Raw genomic sequence first — 19,833 nt, forward strand, 5'->3', positions numbered from 1 at the left:
TGTAACCGATCACAGGGTGCACCTGTCCACCGACTCGACTGACCTTCATAAAAATGAATTTGTCTTGGCTCACCCCAGCTACCAAGCACCTGATGCTGATGTAACCGAATAATTTTTTTTGAAATGTCAGATCCCTTCAAGACTGCCTATGCTGATGCTGAGTGACTATCCTGTTATGCTGAGTGATTATCCTCTTCCTCCTCAATGATCATGCTGATAGCTTGTAAGAACATTTTTGGTTCTGGGCGCCGCCACCAGTGGCTAAGGCCCAATTTTTCAGCCCGTTTAACAGGGGCGTGTAATTACAATTTTTGATGCAATATTTTGCAGGAGGGTTCGTTGCTGCCCTCAACTAGAGAATCTGTGAGGGGTTGCAGTGTTGTGGCACCAGCACCAGTGCCTAAGGCCCAAATTTTCAGCCCCTGTTTAAAAGGGGCGTGTAATTACAATTTTTGATGCAATACTTTGCAGCAGGGCTTGTTCCTGCTCTCCAACTAGAGTATCTGTGAGGGGTTGCAGTGTTGTGGCACCAGCACCAGTGCCTAAGGCCCAATATTTCAGCCCCTGTTTAACAGGGGCATGTAATTACAATTTTCGATGCAATACTTTGGAGCAGGGCTCGTTCCTGCGCTCCAACTAGAGTATCTGTGAGGGGTTGCAGTGTTGTGGCAAAATAGCGGCGCTTTACCGCCGACGCCGCCCCTGCCCCAGTGTGAAAGGGCCCTAAGGCCCAATTTTTCTGCCCCAACAGGGGCATGTAATTACAATTCTTGATCTAATATTATTTGGCTCATCCCTAGTGGTCAGTGGGAAGAATGCTCCTTACATTGGTGGTGACCTGGACATTTATAGATAGGCAACTCCTATCCTCATATTAATTAATGGTTCCAAATTAATAATAACTACTGCAGTATGGAACAGACACAAAAGATACACTCCGCATATTTCAAAATAACTGTTCTGCTTTATTATGACGCAATCAAAGGTTTTTTTATACACATGATTACACAGGTATCACATTAATATTACAATTGTACTTTTATGGTAACAAGGGGCGTAACATAGGCAGGCTAATTCCAATCAGGACTCGAAAGAATGTAAACATGTACTGAAAAAATTATTAGTGCTGTGTGCAAAGTGAGGGCAGTGTGCAATACATACAAAATAGAATAAAATTATATACAGAACTTACAAATTTCCTTTACAGTGGTCAGTGAGAAGAATGCTCCTTATATTGGTGATCAGTGGGAAGAATAGTCCTTACATTGGTGGTCAGTGAGAAGAATGTCCCCTACATTGGTGGTCAATGAGAAGAATGCTCCTTACATTGGTGGTTAGTGGGAAGAATGTTCCTTACATTGGTGATCAGTGAGAAGAATGTTCCTTACATTGGTGATCAGTGGGAAGAAGGTCCCTTACATTGGTGATCAGTGGGAAGAATAGTCTTTACATTGGTGGTCAATGGGAAGAATGTTCCTTACATTGGTGGTCAGTGATAAGAATGCTCCTTACACTGGTGATCAGTGAGAAGAATGCTCCTTACATTGGTGGTCAGTGGGAAGAATGTTCCTTACATTGGTGATCAGTGGGAAGAATGTTCCTTACATTGGTGATCAGTGGGAAGAAGGTCCCTTACATTGGTGATCAGTGGGAAGAATGTTCCTTACATTGGTGATCAGTGAGAAGAATGTTCCTTACATTGGTGATCAGTGGGAAGAAGGTCCCTTACATTGGTGATCAGTGGGAAGAATAGTCTTTACATTGGTGGTCAGTGGGAAGAATGTTCCTTACATTGGTGGTCAGTGAGAAGAATGCTCCTTACATTGGTGGTCAGTGAGAAGAATGTTCCTTACATTGGTGGACAATGTGAATAAGTTGTTAGGGCCCGGCTTTTTTATAACTATTTTTCATTAAAAAAACCCTGGCAGGAAGCTTCTTGTCTTTTCTGTACCAGAATAACCAATAGAATCAAACGCTTTCATGGTGGAATATCCCTTTACACATTGATACAAGATTCATACAAAGTCCTGATATCTAACAAAGAGACATCAGCTGTACTATGGCCAGCCATAGACACATTTTCCATCAATTCTCTATCAGATCTGCTCGTTGTGATGATGAAATCTCAGGATTTGATAAGACAAAATTAAATTTTCCTTTGGGATGCCGGTGAAAACCGGGCCTCAGTCACTTAAGAATCAAGATATATTAGTAAAGGTGTCTGCGAATGCAAGAATATTAAGCACCCGGTCTTAGGGATACAAAATCAATGTCGACATTAGTATTATTATTTTTTTTTTATATCCCCGGCGTCCTTACAATATTAACATTTTGCTGTTTGCATAATTCACCAGATTACAAAGCGGTTACTCTCTCTCTCTCTCTCTCCGGTCTTTTCGAGAAGATGTCGCCATTATATCTCATGCATGAAAAATTACAGGGCCGAAGAAGTTGTTTTAAGTCTGACATCAAATAAATATATATTTTTTCCCATTGTTTAATGACACACGAATAAGTGAAAAAAAAAAAAAGACACTCTACGGTCCCAGGGGTGCGCCGGGGGACATGACGCGTGGCCCAAATTCTACTCGTAAAAAACCCATCTGGATTAATTCGCTGTGGCAGTGGGACTGCTGGTCAGAATCTTGTCCCTTGGGTTGCTGAAGACGAGTCTTGGTACATTTGAGCGTGTCTCTGCGGGGCTCGCAGCCTGAGAAGTGCTTCTGCTAATGGATGGAAGTTGCAAAAAGTTGTTATAGCGATGGAAGATGATTGATGCTTGATGTGGCAGCCGCTGTTGTAATGAAATAAAGTTTACTACGTTCGCTGCAAGAATTCAGATGGATGACATTTACAAGGACTCCTCTGTGTTTCTCATCTCGGTAATAAAAAAATATTCAGGGCACCCTACATGACTTTTTTAGGGGGGGGCGTTATTCCTGGTGTTATGGTCCCAGTACATTGCATCACCAAGAGGTCCATGGGTGGTTGTAAAGCTGTATAAGTATTGACCTTTACTGCGACCGCATATACTGTTACAGATAGGGAGCCAATGACACCATAGAAAAGTTTTGGTACTTTTCAAAAGTTTAAAGTGTATGGAAAGCCAAACTGAACAGGATTACAAATACTTTGCCAGTGAAGAAAGTTCACATGTATGCATTCAAGGGCATGTTTAGGCTGTTTGCCTGGAGTTTGCCTTAAAAAAAATGAACAAGTGTTTATTAGGGGGCGCAATGGGGTTGATTTACTAAAGACAACTAGTTGCTCCAGAGCTTAGTAAATGAGCAGAAGCTCTGCTGACTTTCATCATCCAATCATATCTTTCCTTATTTGTTTGTGTTTGGGTATTTATTGCAAAGTGAATCTTTACCTCATTTACTAAGGTCTGGAGCAACTACACTTGCAAGGTGCAGAGCCTTTAGTAAATCAACCCCCTTCACTTAGTGTTTAGGACTTGTCTAGTAGCAATGGGGCCTTGCAGAACTTGGGTTCCTGGTGGTCGGTGTAGTATCCCCTTACACTGGTACTAAATGTAATGATCCCTTACACTGGTGGTCAGGGCAGTGATCCCTTACACTGCTGGTCAGTGAAGTGCTCCATTACATTGATAGTCAATGGGGATGGGTCCCCTTAGATGGTGGTCTGTGAAAGAAAGACCCAACTTAAAATTGTGGTCAGTGGGAAGAATTCTCCTGACCAGTGGTGGCCCATCTGTTCAGGGCCGGTGCTACCACTAGGCAAACTAGGTTTGCCGCCTAGGGCGCCCGGCCACTGGTTTTCCTACTCTTTTCTCTCTGCAGCAAGCAACTAAGTCTCAGCATCAGCAGGCAGTCGCTGCTCCGTTCACACATAGTGTCAGAGGCGCAGCAGTGGTGGAGGACTGTGTCTGTGTCCCAACTCCCACAGCAAGCATACATTCATTGATGGGCACTGGTAGGATGCATTGAAGGCCACTGGTAGCCTGCATTTGATGGGCGCTGGTGAGGCTGCATTTGATAGGCGCTGGTGAGGCTGCATTTGATGGGCGCTTTATTAAAAAGGTGGGATATACATGGGCAGGGAAAAGGGGTCAGCCGGGGGGGGGGGGGGCAAAATAAGGTTTCACCTAGGGTTTCAAAAATCCTTGCACCAGCCCCTCTATCCACAGCCCCACCCCCATGCTCTATCCAGAGGCTCTAATAGGCTTCAAAATAGGGTGGGCTCGTAGTGCAGAGCATTGCGCCAGGAGCAAACCCAGGTGTTACAACAGCGAATGAATATTGGCTATTGAAACACTGATCCAGCCAATCAGAAGCTCGTCTGAGACCCATTTTCCCATTGGCTGAAAAGAGAAGAGCCTCAATTGGCCGCCGAGAAGGAGGAGGGAGGAAACGGAAGCCGCCGCGATGCCTGTGGAGAGCAGCGGAAGGGAAAGCCATCACCAAGCAAGGAAAGTCGCGCGTGAAGCCCAGGAGAAGCGCTGCCCAGCATAGATGAAGTAAGTGCACCAGACCTACCCGTACTGTTTGCCGCCCCCCACCAAAATAAAATTACCAGCGGCCGCCACTGCTCCTGACATTGACGATCAGTGGGAAGAATGCTCCTTAACCACCTCAATACCGGGCACTTATACACCTTCCTGCCCAGACCAATTTTCAGCTTTCAGCGCTGTCGCAATTTGAATGACAATTGCGCGTTCATGCAACACTGTACCCATATACATTTTTTATCATTTTGTTCGCACAAATAGAGATTTCTTTTGGTGGTATTTGATCACCTCTGCAATTTTTTTTTTGCGCAAAAAATAAAAAAAGAACATTTTGAAAAAGAAAACGTTTTTCTTTGTTTCTGTTAAAATTTTTTGTAAATAAGTAAGTTTTCTTCTTCAATAATGGGCACTGATAAGGCGGCACCGATGGGCACCAATAAGGTGGCACCAATGAGGTGGCACTGATGATATGGCACTGATGGGCACTGATGATGGGCACTGATAGGTGGCACTGATGGGCATTGATAGGCGGCCCTGATGGGCACGGATAGATAGCACTGGTATGCGGCACTGATGGGCACTCATAGGCGGCACTGATGGGTGCTTATGGGTGGCACTGATGGGTACTTATGAGTGGCACTGATAGGTGGCATGGATGGGCACTGATGGTCACGGATAGGTGGGCACTGATGGGCATGGATGGGCACTGAGAGGTGGCACTAATGGACATTGATGGGTGGAACTGATGACACTGATGGGTGGCATTGCTGGGCATCACTTGTCTGTACTGATCCATAATGTTGCCAGTCAGTGTCCATTTGTGATTGGCATGTATTGGACATATTTTTTTATATGTGGATGGCCATGGGGTACATACCTGGCCATCCACATGCTGGGGGCTTCCCTGGTGGTCCTGGTGGCTTACCTGGTGGTCCAGTGTGGGCATCCGTGGGGGGGCTATGCTGATAAACAATCAGCGCAGACCCCCCCTGTCAGGAGAGCCGCCAATCGTCTCTCCTCTACTGAGCAAAAGCCAATCAACGGCTCTTCCTGTTTACATCGTGATCAGCCGTGATTGGACACGGCTGATCACGTGATAAAGAGCCTTCGTTGGAGGCTCTTTACCAAGATCTGTGTAGCGGTGTGTCAGACTAACACACCGCAGCACCGATTGCCGCCATGCACGTCCCCAGGGGCACGCGGCGGCTGTTATCCTGCTGGACGTCATATGATAACTGAACCACCGCCTGGCCGTCATTTTGCTATAGTCCGGGCGGGAAGTGGTAAAATTGTTCATAAGTGAAAAGAATGCCCATTGCACTGGTGGTAAGTGAAAAGAATGCTCCATACCTTGGTGATCAGTGTAAAGAATGCTCCTTACTTTGTGGTCAATTGAGAAGAATACTCCTTACATTGGTGGCCAGTGGGTAGAATGCCCCTTACTTTGGTGGACAGTGGGAAAAAAAATACATTTAATTCCAGGTGCTCCTGTTCTTGATACAGTATGACAACCCATTCCGATAACTTCCTCACTGCTGAATGGTAGAGTTTATCAGTTGCAGTAATAACTGTAGCTGCTTCTCCAGCGTGGGCAGTAGGTGACCAAACATGACAAAAAATCTAAAATTCCCCATAGGTGACCATTTAAACGCCTTTACAGGTTACCAATTTAGAGTTACACAGGAGGTCTGGTGCTAGAATTATTGCTCTCGCTATGATGTTCGCTACAACACCTCACATGTGCGGTGTGATCACCGTTTACATATACCTGCAGGAGTAATGTATGTGTTTAAAATTTGGGTTGTGGGTTCCCCTTAATACCTATACCAGACCCAAAAGTCCATGCCATTTTTTTCAATGATTTTCATCTATATTGCCGAGACCCGACAATACATTACAGCTGCGAGCAGTTTTAAATGACATTTTTTCCTTTAGAAATGTAGTTTTGCTGTGGTATTGTTCTAAACACGAGAAAAAATGTGCTACTTTACAGACATACTAAGGACACCCCCTAGGCACGATATTTAAAGGAATATTTCATTTTTATTGTTTCACTTTAAGCATTATTAAAATCACTGCTCCCGAAAAAAAGGCCTTTTTTACGGTTCAGGAGGGGGGCGCTCTCTCGTCCACCCTTCTTTTCCTGCGGTCTGCCAGGTTGCCTGCTCGGATAAGGGTCTGGTATGGATTTTTGGGGGGACCCCCACGCCATTTTTTTTTTAATCTTGGCGTGGGGTTTCCCTTAAAACCCATATCAGACCCGAAGGGTCTTCTCCCGAAAAAACAGCCATTTTTGAAACTTTTTTTTGCATTGATCCATGTCCCCTGGGGCAGAACCCGGGTCCCCAAACACTTTTTATGACAATAACTTGCATATAAGCCTTTAAAATTAGCACTTTTGATTTTTCACTTTCGTATCCCATAGACTTTAACGGTGTTTGAACAAATTTTTTGCCTGTTCGACTGTTCTGCTGCGAACCGAACCGGGGGGTGTTCGGCTCAACCCTACTCCCCAGGAGGTCTTATCTGGTGCTTCTCTACCCCCGTACCTCAGATCAGGAGGCCTAGGCGAGAATATCCTGTTAGGATACGCATTCCCATTTATGACTCCCTGTCACAAACACCCTGCTGGTTAAACTGTCTGTACTGGCATTTCAAGATGACATTTTCCACCAGGCATTAAAACTCCAGAAATATGATATTAAACCATGTTGCCTTCCAACAGGCGGCAAATAGTTAAGTAGTGGATATAGATTCTTTTTGGAGAATAAGGACATTGTTTATTGTCACTTTAAAAAATACCTGTTCCCCGTTGGGCCAGTTCAAACATGCAGCCAGTAAAGTCAAAGTGAACTCTAAAACTCCTGATCTGCCTTTCATCCTGTAGCAGTGACTCAGAAAGTGCTAAAGCCAATAAATCAGCATGATGGCCAAGAAAGGAAAGTGAGATCGGCACATATTGAACGCACCCCAGGTATGTCTGACAAGTCTGAGATGACGCAACCAATGCCAAGAATCACTTTGAATATCGCAATTACATTCTGTTCTAAAGAGTCCCTGTCCCTGGATGACTGCTCTGTCTACACTGCTCTAATCATATAGTAAGAAAGTGTACGAGTTCAAGGAAAGTTTCTCAGAAAGGTTTCTTCTTTTTCTCTCTCTTGCACTTTTTGCCCTCGTTTTGAGGTAGCCAACTTTTTCCAGGTTAACCACGTTCGTCACCTTGAATCCAAGTTTCCTTTTTGTGTCTTGTACTTTTGTATGATTGGTGTTTGCAGCTGAGCCATTCATTCTGGCCTGATGGTCTCCTGTTGTGTTCCTATTTCAGCAGCTGATGGAACATCTTAGCAGTAACATTCTCAGACGTCGTTTACTCGAGAAGCTGTCCGCGCAATTCTGCAAAAGGTCAGCCTCGGCTGCCACCCTGCATTCATTTTTCTGTGCGAAGCCCAGAGCCGGTCATGTACAGAAGAGAGTTAACTAAACAGGCGCTCGGAGAACTGTGCAAAACTGCTGAGTTACTGAAGACATAGACAGGCTCGGCAATAAGAGTAGAGCAAGAAAATAAGACTGAGCGCCTAAATGCTTGTGTCACTGTCCTAAAAGATTCTGTATTTATTAGTAGGTAGGCTCTTAAAGCACATTTCCAGCTTTGAAATAAACCTTCATCTTCAACAGATCCCCTACATCCTCTGTCACTTTTTTGGTTTTATTAAAAGCATACATACACTATATTGTCAAAAGTATTGGGACGCCTGCCTTTACACGCACATGAACTTTAATGACATCCCAGTCTTAGTCCGTAGGGTTCAATATTGAGTTGACCCGCTCTTTGCAGCTATAGCAGCTTCAACTCTTCTGGGAAGGCTGTACACAAGGTTTAGAAGTGTGTCTATGGGAATGTGTGACTATTCTTCCAGAAGCGCATTCGTGAGGTCAGGCACTGATGTGGATGAGAAGGCCTGGCTCTCCACTCTAATTCATCCCAAAGGTATTCTATCGGGTAGAAGTCAGGACTCTGTTAAAGCCAGTCAAGTTCCTCCACCTCAAACTCGCTCATCCATGTCTTTATGGACCTTGCTTTGTGCACTGGTGCGCAGTCATGTTGGAACAGGAAGGGGCCATCACCAAACTGTTCCCACGAAGTTGGGAGCATGAAATTGTCCAAAATGTCTTGGTATGCTGAGTTCCCTTCACTGGAACTAAGGGGCCAAGCCCAAGACCTGAAAAGCAACCCCACACCATAATGATTTGGACCAGTGCTGAAAGCAAGGTTCATAAAGACATGGATGAGTGAGTTTGGGGTGGAGGAACTTGACTGGCCTGCACAGAGTCCTCACCTCAACTCAGTAGAACACCTTTGGGATGAATTATGAATGGAAACTGTGGGCCAGACCTTCTCGTCCAACATCAGTGCCTGACCTCACAAATTTGCTTCTGGAAGAATGGTCAAACATTCCCATAGACACACTCCTAAACCTTGTGGACGGCCTTCCCAGAAGAGTTGAAGCTGTTATAGCTGCAAAGGGTGGGCCAACTTAATATTGAACCCCACGGACTAAGACTGGGATGCCATTAAAGTTCATGTGCGTAAAGGCAGGTGTCCCAATACTTTTAGTACTATAGTGTATTTTAATTCAATGGGTCTTCTGGATGGTCTTCTAACATCATGGGTGATGGCGGTGGGTGGTCCCTACTTATGCACTGAATGGTACTTGGGTGATGTTCAGTGAAGTAGTATTCTGAAGCCAAACCAGCATAATGATACACCCCAAGGGAGGTGTGTCCATGACAGCCTAGGTTCAGGGAATGGAGCTTAAATGACATTGGCCATCATTCAGCATAGAAGAGGAGCACCATCGACTGGAGACGAGGACCTTCTGTAGACAGATTACACGAGTGTATTGCAGCAAAAGCTGTTTTATTTTTTTTAACAGTGTAAAATGTAAAACATTAAAATAAGTGCCTATACTGGTAAATGACCAGTAACACAATGGAGTTGATTTACTAAAGAAAATTAGACTGGCACTTTGGCAAGTGCAGTTGCACTCTGCAAGTGCAATTGCTCCAGAACTTAGTAAACGAGGCAAAGCTTCACTTTACAAAGACTGCCCAATCACATGCAATATAAAAAAAAAAACTGCATTTTTGCTTGCACATGATTGGATGATGAAAATTAGCAGAGCTCTCCCTCATTTACTAAACTCTGGAGCAACTGCACTTGAAAAATTGCACAGCCTATTTGCCTTTAGTAAATCAACCCCAATGTCTCACCCTGCTCTGCAAATTCTCAGCTGCACTGTGCCAAAATCAGAGCCACTAGAGGCCGATCTGTGGACATCGTAAAGATTTACTGCAGCTCAGGGGCTCTGGGCTTCAGCAAAACGGCAGCCTCCAGCAAGTAGAAACAAGAGCAATGCTGGAGGTAATTTACAGCACACACTCATTTTGGTAGCCTGTGTGGAATTTTTGTGAAATGTATGTTCCTTACTAAAGAACAATATTTTTTATCCTGTTGTTATGGGTAAAGTTCCACTTTAATGAATGGATGCTGCTTGGCCCCATAATCCACACTATGGTTTCATATTGTGAAAATAAACTTCTGCATGCTAAAGAACAAGGTGTGCTAATGACATGCACTATATGGTCAAACGTATGTGACACCTGGCCATCACACCTATATGTAGAGCTTGTTGGACATTCCATTCAATACCATGGCCATTAATATGGAGTTGCCCTTTCACCCTTCCTTGTGGCTATACCACCCTTCACTCTTCTTGGAAGGCTTTCCACAAGATTTTGGAGTGTGTCTATGAGAGTTTGTGCCCATTCAACCATAGGAGAATTTGTGAGGTCAGGTACTGATGATGGATGAGAAGACCTCATAATAATGGTATTTCCAATTCACCCCAAAGGTGTTTTTTAGGCTTGAGGTCAGGTCATTTGAGTTCTTTTACACCAGTTCGGTCAAATCATGTCTTTATGGAGCTGACTTTGTACGCAGGGGCCCAGTCATGCTGGAACAGAAAAGGGTCTTCACCAAACTGTTACCACAAGTTGGGAAGCACAGAATTGTCTAAAATGTCTTTGTATTCTGTAATATTAAAGTAGAACTAAAGGCAAAACTTTTTTTCATCTTGGATAGAGTTATGCCGCGTACACATGATCGGAATTCTCGTCGGAAAAAGCTATGATGGTTTTTCTACCGGAATTCTGCTCAAGCTTGTCTTGCATACACACGGTCACACCAAATTCCGACCGCCAAGAACGCGGTGATGTACAACACGTACGATGGGACTATAAAAGGGCAGTTCAATAGCCAGTGCGCCACCCTTTGGGCTCCTTCTGCTAATCTCGTGTTAGTAGAAGTTTGGTGAGAGACGATTCACACTTTTCAGACTCGTGCTTTTTCAGATCGTTTCACTGCTGTTCAGTTTGTGCTTGTGGGTTTGTATCTGGTTTTCAGTGCGTGTAGTCAGTTCGTATCTGTTTTTCAGTGCGTTCTTGTCTGCTCGTTACTGATTTTCAGCTCGCTCTTCACAGGCCTTGCTGTCCTTCAGTGCGTTCTGTTTAGTATGTTCTGACCAGCCGACTGTTTTGAAGCCATGTTGCGGGTACGTGCTCGTTGAAGAGTTCATGCTGTGTGGGGGCTTGGTGTTGGGGTTCTTGCTTTGACCCAAGCCCAGTCCATGAACAGAGCAAGGAGGATTTCATGGACCAAGAATTGGTCACTCCAGCGTGACCAATTCTCCCACATGCCTTTGTTGCGGGAGATCCAGGAGAATAACCCTGATGATTTCAGTAATCTTCTCCGGATTTTCACCGTTTGTTGGCTTTGCTGTCCCTTTATATCATCAGGCAGGACACCTGCATGCGGCAAGCCATCACTTCTGAGCAGAGGCTAGTTGCCATGTTGCGGTACTTGGCGACTGGGAGAAGCCTGCAGGACCTCAAGTTCTCGACAGGCATCTCCCCCCAGGCTCTGGGGATCATTATCCCAGAGACCTGTTCTGCTATAATTCAGGTTCTGCAAAAGGACTATATTATAATAAGATTTCTCCTTTAACATCACATTCTATGTATTTAATGTCTGCTAATGTATTGTATTTCCTTCATCATTCCCTAATTACCATGATTGTAATATGCTGTGAATGTCCCCTTTGTCCTCGTGCATGCTGGAATTTTTAAAAGTTTGTTTTTTGTCCTTAATGCATATTTGCCTTCACTAACCTCCCCAGCATGCTATCCTGGGCCCATATCCACCTAGCCTACTCACTTAACAATGTATTTTGTCAGCTCCATTGTAGTGCTTTACCCTAAATGCCCCCTAAAATGTGTACAAATGTTATTTGTGTCCTTAAATTCAGGCAGAGTGCAAGAGGCTTTTTTTTGGGCCCAAAATCATTTGGAACCCTCCCTCCCCCCAAACGCTAAATCAACCCATACCAATCCTCTATCTGCTGACTTTGCCAAACCCATACACACTATACCTACCTCTTTTGGGGTCATATTTATGGATGAATTAACCAAAGCATGTAGTGAAAGGGCCTGTCTGAATACTTTCAAATGGTACTGTTCTCCTATTATTATCTTGATAGGTAATTGCAGAATGTAAAAATGAGCTTCCATTTGTACAGTGTGTATTTTTATTTTAGTATTATGACACTTCTTACCTGTCCAGTGGGCTGCCAATAGTGTAAGTAAGGAGAGGCTGGCCAAAGTAACACACATTATTTATGCATTCATCTCTCAATGAAGTGAAGCGGAGAGGGTTACCCATCCAAAACATACCCCCCCTAAAATATTTCCAAGGGGCCATCAGGGTGGGTGAGAAATATGATAAGTGGACCTTATATTTTTGCCTTTAAATACTCCTTAAAATAAATGTTATACTGATGTTGGCCAAGAATGTTTGTGTCTAATCTGCTTGCAATGTTTATGTGCAAAATTACTATTTTTTTTTCTTGTTTGACTCCACAGTTTCCTTCAACGCCACAGGAATGGTAGACTGTGGCTTCCCAATTACCCCAGCGGTGGGACTTTCCTCACTGCAGAGGGGCAATCGATAGGAAGCATGTCCACATCATCCCACCGCCCCATTCGGGGTCATACTATTATAATTACAAGGGGTTTAATAGTATTGTGTTGATGGCGGTGGTGTCGGCGACATATGAGGAACGTGGGGAGGAATGGCCAGATGTCGGATGGTGGAGTATTTGCCCGGATCGAGTTCTACTGATGTCTCAAGAGTGGTGGCTTGGGATTGCCACCTCCGGAGGAGAACGTGGAAGGACTGCCATTTGTCTTCGTTGCAGATGAGGCATTCGGTCTGGGTGACCACGTGATAAGGCCATTCCCCCAGAGGACCCTCACCCCAGAGAAGAGGATTTTTAATTACCAGCTGGCCAGAGCCAGAAGAGTCGTGGAGAATGCCTTTGGGATACTGGCCAGCCGGTAATTTCAAACAGCCATAAATATGGCGGAGTACAAACTAAATCACATAATTTTATGTTGCCGCATCCTGCATAACTTTTTGAAACACAATAATCCTAATTATGTTGCCTCAGTTGGGCCTGACACAATGATGGGCCTTGAAGCTGGCCATCCTGGCTTGCCCCCCCAAAGCGCCCGTGAAGTGCGAGAAAAATATGTAGAATATTTTACGGGTAGGGGGGCCATTGCTGTGCCAGCACATTTTGAATAAATTTTCTCTTTTATCAGATAAAATCTTGATTTTTATTTACTGTTTGGGTTTATTTTTGCTGTCTCCTAGGTTCTCCTAGTGCACTTGTAATGCCAAGTGGTTTTTCCATTATTAAAAATCACCCATTGTCACTGTAAACACCAACTTAACACAAAAACTGGTATTGATCATTGAAAGAAGAAGCCACACATTGTTGAGTATAAAACCTTTTACTCCGTGCACATTCACATGTGCGTTTTATAAAACATTTGGCGGTATAAAAAACACATCTTTTTTTTCAAAGTTTTGCCTTGAAATTTTTTAAAAAATACAGAAACAGGCATGTTACCAAACATAACATACACAACTCTGGAACTTACAAAGTTCAACATTGCAAAAAAGAAGGCAATATCAAACATTTTATAGTGTAAAAAAGGTCTTGATCCTGCCTTTATCAGATGAGGTGATGTCACCCCTGTAAAAGTCAAATTTAAAAGATGCTCACAAATTGTGAGTCAAAATGGGGATTTCCTTTCTGATCCCATACCTAATGTCAACATGTGCTATCTCCCATCATGGGGGGATGGACATGTTTTGGCGGTGCAACCACTTCATCTCACCTACTAGAGTTGGGAGGAAGGGGTTGCACCCACAAAACGCTTACATTGAAATCCCCTGATGGCAGATAGCACATGTTAACACACTGTGTGCATCTTCCAAATTTGGCTTTTAAACTGCATTAAAACTTTGGATAAAATTTTTTGAAAAAAAAAATCCAGGAATCTTTTTAGGATTTAGATTCTCCCTAGTACATCAATCATGTTCTTCAGTCTTTGTTCAATCTCCTTGTTTTTTTTTTTCATAAGGTTCAAATCACGACTACAAAACGTGATTTCCTGGATGGTGAAATGACTCGATTTTGGTACCAGAACCTGAACATCACCTAAAATAAAAATACACACCATGTATTAAAAATATGCAGGCATACATCTATTACCTAAATCTGTGGTGTCTGACACTGACATGCTGTGATGTTAATTTCAACCAACTCTCCTTCCTCCACATCCTCAGGTTGTGACCTCTGTTCCCCTTCTTCAGGAGGTGGGGGGGGGGGGTCCCTGGTGTCCTCATATTTTCTGAGTCTTTGCTCCCCTATGAGAATTAAACAAAAGGTATACTTAGCACACAGATATCTGAGGCCAGAAATAGGAATATAAAACATTGCTTGGAAGTAGGGTACAATTGTAGAGTTCAAAGCTGAAGACATGATTTTTTCCTTTACCAAAGCTGGAATACTTACCTTTTTTGGACAAGTTTCACATATGTAGACACCCCTAGTATCCACTGGAGCACCTGTGTGGGACACCCTAAAAAGTTTGTTCTTGTGTCCCACACTAGTGCTCCTGAGTCCAGATGTGTAAACAGCTGCTGAGTGTCCTCTCCTTACATTACACTGAATCAAGTTTGCAACTCATTCTAGTTTGAAACACATCTAGACAACAATGTCCTAAACTTCTTTTAATACAAATTATCATGACCAAATATAGTTAACCCTGTATCTGGCAAAAAACATTGTATTTATTTGGCAAACGAACAATGTTTACTACGACAGATTACGGTGCCCACGAACATGAAAGTCGCCATTTTAAACTGTCCAACAGTAAAGAAAAGCACATGGCGCAGCATGCAAGTAATAATAATAATAGGAACACAACTTTTTAGAAGCACTTTCTTGATCTTTCTGTACTGATCCTGCTCCCTCAGTTTCAGGTCTGACCAGCATTTCCTCAATTGCTCCTTGGATCGTCGTACCCCAAAATTCCTGTGCAGACTCTTCACAACTTCAGTCATGATCTTGGCCTTTCCCTCATTAGGGTTGGTGTACTGTCCATACTTCCCATCATAATCGGCCCTCTTCAGTATGTCCACCATCTCTACAAAGGACATATTTGAGGCCTTAAATCTCCTCCTCCTGGATCGGGACGTTTCTGGCTTCGGGCTTTCCTCCTCGTCATTACTGCTATTATGCACCTGCTGTGTCTCGGCCATGTTCCTCTCCCACTGCGACGAAATAGAAGTGGCGGGGAATATTCTAAAAAGAACGTCAGGGGCGGGCGACGCGGGCGGAATTTCACGCATGCTCAGTGTGTATAAAGCTAACACGCGTGTGTCGTACCTACGTTCTGTGTGTGGAGGAAGAGGAACGGAAGCGACGAACATAATAACGAAGGTGACATATTCACTTGGGACATGAGTGGCCTATACTGATTCTAGATTGAGGCCTGTATTGGGATAAGATTAGGAGAGTTTAGCCTGATATTAGTGTTTTTGTCTTTTGTTTGGTCTTGCAGCAAAAATGAAACAATTTAAAGACCCAGACTTCCTCTGCGAATTCATAGACAGATACAGGGATATAGGCAAATTTGTGGGAGGTGAAAAACCGCTAATATCGCAACAAACCAGCAAGGAAGGCATCGCTGGAGAAACCGCTGGAATTTGTGAAGACTCGGGTCCCTGACGCAGATATCGAGTTTGTGGATAAGAAAATTGGTAGCTTGAGAAGCACGCATAGGAAGGAGCTTCAGAAGGTCCATAAGTCCCTGAGGTCAGGTGCAGCAGCAGAAGACGTGTATATACCCAGTCTGTGGTACTACAGCAGGATGCGTTTTCTAGAAGACCAGATTGAAGCCAGGGAATCACTTTCGACTCTTCCGGCCCGACCTTCCATCCACCCTTCCCTCAACCCCAGCTGAGGCTTCCGAGGACCAACCTGGGCCTTTCATCCTGGAAGAAATTGAGGAGCCGAGATGGAGCCAGGTATAGTATTTTTAAACATATTTTTTGTGGGACAATGATTGTTGTTAACTAGATGTTATTATTGCTAACAAATGAATGATTTAACAAAAAGTGTTTTACATATCAATAGACAGTAGGGGCCAAAAATGATTGGGACAAGAATGAAAAATGCTGGGCTCAGAATGATAGTCTTTTCTATTTATTAACATTTCATTTGCAACAGTCATGAGCTGAAAATTGTGTGTGATTGATGAACCAAAAACTAAAATTATGTCCCTTTTTCACACAGGAAGACCTCAGCCAGGACGAGGCTCTAGAATGTGGCACACAGGAGGAGGCGGGGGGAAGTGTCAGCCAGGAGGTGGCGGGGCCCAGCCTCACCTAATCCCAGGTCCCTCCCCTCCACCTTCCAACCTAAAGGCCCAGGAAGGGGAGGAACGTGGAGGAGGCAGCACTTGTCCTCATTAAGGAGGCTAATGACGCCCTGAAAGCCCCCCTCGACACTGTAGAGGCCTATGGCATCTATATATCCTCAAATTTGAAGCAAATGGAGGAGGGCCCATGCCGCAAATGAGAGAAAATCTTTTTTGAGGCCATTCATAAGGGGTTGAGTGGCCAAATGATGGATGACGTCTACTTATGTACGCTCCAGAGCCACAGCCTGCAGGAAAGGCTGCAGGGAAGGCGGCAGGGCATCATGGAGGGAAGGTTGCACGGAAGACAAGAAAGTGATGGCCTGGGTTCAGTCTGGTCTGACAGAAGACGTAGGCTGTTGTAGTACCACAGCCTGGGGACATATATGTCATCTGCTGCTGTTCCTGATCTCTGGGAGTCCTAGACCAGATTGTGCTCCCTATTATATGGACTTCTCAAGCTACCAATTTTTTTATCCACAGAGTTGATGTGTGCCCTGGGGGCCAAAGGCTTCGCAAATGCCAGCTGTTTCTCCATCGTTACCTTCCCTCTTTATTTTGTTATTATGAGCCAGAATAATTTGAGATTTTTTTATATGAAAATACTTGCCGATGTGTTTTTCTTCAAATAGGACAGTTTGTTTGTGAGTAGGCAGGTACATTTCAAAAATACAATGTCAAATTAACAAGGGACACCGACACCAAGCAACCTCCTTAGGTTTACAAATACAACATAATAAAGGTGTTGTGGAAACGTGACATACAAAAAAAAAAATATATATAGATGACTACAAAATAAAATAAAAAAAACATTATTATGGAGATCTGGCTTTAAAAACAAAAAAGATCATTCATGAGATCACGAGAAAATACGTTTGTGAGAACTTTGTGTGAATATCAGCAGCAAAACAATTTCATTCTTCTAGCATTATAAAGAAGAAGAGAATGCACTGCATTCAAAGATTTAAAAATTTGCAGTGTGACGAGTGTGCCTTCTCCATTAGGAACGGTCTTTTTACCAGACTGAGCGGCTCCGTCTCATACTTGATTCTGAGCATGCATGTTTTTTTGCGCGTCTGAATTGCATACACGCGAACGGAATTTCCGAAACTTTTTCCGTCTGAAAAATTGAGAACCTGCTCTCAATCTTTTGCTGGCGGAAATTCAGCCAGCAAAAGTCTGATGGAGCATACATACGGTTGCATTTTCCGACCAAAAGCTCTCATCGGTCTTTTGCTGGCCGAATTTTCGATCGTGTGTACGTGGCATAAGGGAGCGTTATAACCCCTGTCAGTTTTTTTGCCATCTATGTCCCATTGGGAAGATTTCCCAACACACTCATAGCTCTCATAGCCAACACAGGAAGTAAGAAGATCCCTGCAAATGAAGGGAATCCCTTGGGGGCCCAAAAGGTCACCAGAACTAGTGTCCCTATTGGAAGATGTCCCATCTATTACTTTTCTGGGGACAACCCAAAATGTGGTATTTTCTTTTATTATAACTTTCAACGATAATGGTAAACAGGACAAACTGGGAGGGTGAACCTCTCTAATGGGGGCACAGGCAGCTATAAAATTCCTCATAGGTGTTCTTCTAATCCATCTCTACTCTATTCAAAACTGAAAAAAAAAGTTTTGCCTTTAGTTATACTATAATTGTCCTCTTTATTGGAAACATTTAGGCTCGGATCACCCTCCCGCGACTTGGGAGTCGACTTGTGAGACCCCAAGTTGCATGACATGTGAAATCCCATGTTAGTCAATGAGAGTTGTCTTAGCACTATTGAGGTCGCTCCGACTTTAGAAAAGGTTCCAAGGCGACTTCTATACGACTTCTATTCTATACTTCTATCAAAGTTGTACTCAAGTTGCCTGGCAGAGTCGCACCTTAAGTCGCGCGACTTTTAGGTGGCTGCAGTGTGAACTGAGCCGTAGGGGTTGATTTACTAAAACTGGAGAGTGCAAAATCTAGTGCAGCTGTGCACGGTAGCCAATTAACTTCTAACTTTAGCTTGTTCAATTAAGCTTTAACAATAAAACCTGGAAGCTGATTGGTTTCTGTGCAGAGCTGCATCAGGTTTTACACTCTCCAGTTTTAGTAAATCAATCATTTGGAGGGATGTCCACATACCTTATATAGTGTATATTGCAAGCAAGCACCGGTGAAACAAAAATAAATACAAATTAAGTGCAAGCTGTAAATAAAAGATAAAACCTGATGAATTGACAAATATAATTTTTAGTAGGACTTTCAGTTTTTACAAATAATGTATGGAGGTAAAATTCTAGAATGTGCTACAATATAGCAAATTAACCCTATAGTGTGTTGTCCTCACAGCTTTAGCTCTATCTAGAACAGTGGTCTTCAAACTGCGGGCCCGGGGGCCGGATGTGGCCCTTTACTTGCTTTTATCCAGGCCCATGGGGCACTATTCCTGCTACTGGCACTGACTATGGGGGCATAATTTTTGACACCAACAATGAAGGACTATTCCTCCCACTGGTACCAATGATGGGTTCTCTTCCACCCACTCACACCATTGGGGGGAGTACTAGCCCTCCCACTGACACCAACAATGGGGCACTATCGTTTCCACTGACACCAGTGATGAGTGGAATAGTATTTTATTTTCAAATACAATAAAAAATTCTGAATGATATAAATACATATACATGGGCGTAACATAAGAGGTTGCAAGGGTCACAATCGCAACCACACCCCAAGCTCCAGGGTTCCCTGCAGCCTCCCTATCATATTATCATATCCTACACAAAATCCAGCTCCGATCTGCCCTAGGGCCCCACAGCCACGCTCCAGTACTAGGCTTCTACTTTGCCTTCCACAGTCCACACCCCTCTGTTCCCATTGGCTGGGGAGAAGCTGTGAGCCATTTCTTGAATGGAGAGGAGCACGAGGTGAGAACAGCCCAGGATGGGGAAGTGTCTGTGCTGTGTGCTGGCAACATGGAATGGTAACTGAGCTCAGCGAGGCAAGAGGAGGAGAGTGCAGTCCTGTAGCCACGATGGGACCAATGTCAGTGGTGAGGTATGACACTGCTCAGTGTCTCCTAGCACCAGCTGGGATTCTCTGTGCCCCCCTACCCGGGGATGTCTACTTACCCCACTTCCCTGACAACTGGGGAAAAGAGACACACCTCCGGGAGGTGACCTTCCCCCAACACCTGCCAACACTGACAGAGAAACCTTCAGAAATTGCTAAAACAAATCCCTTAACACCTCCTCGGGGGATCCCTGAAGGGCTGCAGGCTCCAGATTTCGTGTCACATGGCTTTGCCCTCACAGATCTAAGTTGCCCCCCCAAAGCCCCCTGACCACCCCCTACACCCTGCATGCTATGTCTGGCTGCTGAGCTCCTTTCCCATTACAGCACTCTATACTATTCCTCCTCCGCAGGGCTGAAATCACATTCCTTTTCAACACAACCAGTCAGCCACCATCTTCACAGGGTGT

Source organism: Aquarana catesbeiana, linkage group LG09 (assembly GCF_042186555.1).
Source record: "Aquarana catesbeiana isolate 2022-GZ linkage group LG09, ASM4218655v1, whole genome shotgun sequence".
NCBI classification, from domain to species: Eukaryota; Metazoa; Chordata; class Amphibia; order Anura; family Ranidae; genus Aquarana; species Aquarana catesbeiana.